Here is a 2,345-nt window from a genome sequence, read left to right on the forward strand (position 1 = left end):
ATTACTTCAGTCACTAAGTACATTCAATCTAAAGTTATTGTAAAGCATGAAAAGTGCAAGTTGAAAAAGACAAATTTAAAAATCAAAAAAACCACATTGAGAGTGAAAAGAAGCTTGTAGCCATGAAAAGAGTAAAACATATAAGAAATCAAACTCATGATTGTTTTACAAGGTAGAAACAATTGAAGATGACAGAATAATAGAACATGACGAAGAACATTTTTTGTCGAAGAAGCTTAGCCCAATTTCGCAAGCAGGTGAGGGTGCGCGTTCTAATGAAGGTGAGAAGGGCCTCCTCGCTCACAAGAGAACCTTGAGGCAAGCGAGATTTGGTTCTTTTAGGACCTTACTAAAGATTTGTGTCTCTCTTTTCAGCTGTGTAGGGCCGTGGAACTTTAAAAACTCTCATCATCTGCGATTCTGATGGCATTTTTGCAGTCAGCAGATGCTTCCGTTAAAAAACCTTGGAGAGAGACATTCGGTCCATTTTTGCTCCTGCTCACTTTCATTTTCATTCACTTTTTCACTTTCATTTTCCTTCACTTTCAACTATCACCTCTCCTCCTTTTTTTGGAAGTGTGAACACCCAGTTCGGGATGCTTCTTTAATAATAATAATAATAATAATAATAATATATTTATTAATGCAACAGCCTCATGAAATTCATACAAATTTATGAGCTTAACACTCGTCAAATAATATAATGGAACAAAATTTAACATCAAATAAATGTAACAAAAATTTCAACAAACAAATAAAAAAACAGTAAATAAAGAACTAAGACTTAAGACTTAGGGGACTACATTCAGGCAATTTAGGTATTGGGGAGATTTGCTTTTCTTTTTCAACCTATGTGCAGTGTAACCTGCTAGGAAGTTACGACCTTGGGTGTAGGTGTCTGTAAAAACGTCAGGAAGCTTATATTCCCCTCTAAAGGCTTCTTCTCCCTTCAGTTCTGATTCCTCTTCCCAGGAGAGCCAATCTTGGGTGGCCTCATCCTTTGTGAAGAGGTCACAATCAATTAAATTCTCAAAGAGCTCAGGAGTGAGCATTATTTTGTCAGAGCCTTTATTGTCCTTTTCTCTGGCTGGGAGCTGCACAGAAGTAGCATCAGATGAAGATGCTTTCACCATCTGGACGTTCTGGAGGTTCAGCATCTCAGTGCTGTTCTCTTTATTTTCTTCAGCCGCAGGTCGCAAGGAAGTGGCATCCACTAAACAGGCTTCGTTCAGCTGATCTACCTGGGTGTTAAGGGTATCAGCAGTACAAAGCGTTGGGATGTTTGCCTAACAGGAACCATTTAATCCTGCATTTAAAATCAAGAGAGTCAGGGAGGTCGTTAAGGCAAAATCCCTCTGATAGTGCTGAAGAAATTTCAACAATGTCTTGGTTGAGTCTTCTTGTTATAATGTAGTCTATCTTCCCATTAGAGAATTTTTCTTTTAAGTAAGGCAGCAGGCTTTGCAAAGCTGCATTTGACAGGAGGAAACCGTTCTGGAAAGGCATTAAGCAACTATACTCGACTTTTTCTACATTTTTGGTGATAACTTTCATCTCCATGATGTACTTATTGACCTTTTCTAAAAATTCTTTCTCCTTTTCTGTCCCTCTGTACCCTGTGAACATGTCCGTAGAGTTCATAAGTTCAAACCATTCATTGAATAGCTCCAGGAACTCTATAACGCCCCTCACAACTGGAGTCACCAATGTCTTCTTTATCATGATAATATTTCAGGGCCATCGCGTTGGTATGGGAAATCAACTTTGCTGCTTTAGCAACATTCTGTCGCTGGGTATTGGATACATAAAGCATATCTTCATTCAGCTTGAAAGCAATCTGGATATCCTCTCGCTCCGATTCTTTTCTTTTTTCCTTAATGCTGTGTCTTCATCTCCTCCAAGAGCTGAATAAGGTGGTCCAAGGGGATCAGCGTGCGGATCTCCACGGGCAGTTAAGCTAAATGGCTCATGCATCTCAAAATTAATACCCTCTGCTTTATCAGCTTGTTCTTCATCTTTCCTCTTCGTTACCTTCAGAGCCTCTTTTGATCCGTCCTCCATCACTTTAATGTGTTCCTTTTCTGTCTTCGCCTTTTCAGTTTTGAGAAATTGCAGCAACTTTACTAGGGGACGTTTTGAGACAGATTTTCCACGGACAGCATATCCAGTGTCTATTAAATGGTTTTGTAGGCATTTTAGGAGATGTGGTATATCCCAAAAGATGAAAAAATTTTTTCATCAGTGCCCTCAATGGTGTAATAAGGCTTGCTGGGTATGATCCCAAGTTCTCTAATCACGAACTGGTTTTTGAGCCACCGTCGCAAACTGCTGCAACAACTTTTAAA

This window comes from Bemisia tabaci, chromosome 9, assembly GCF_918797505.1.
Source record: "Bemisia tabaci chromosome 9, PGI_BMITA_v3".
Classification (NCBI taxonomy): domain Eukaryota; kingdom Metazoa; phylum Arthropoda; class Insecta; order Hemiptera; family Aleyrodidae; genus Bemisia; species Bemisia tabaci.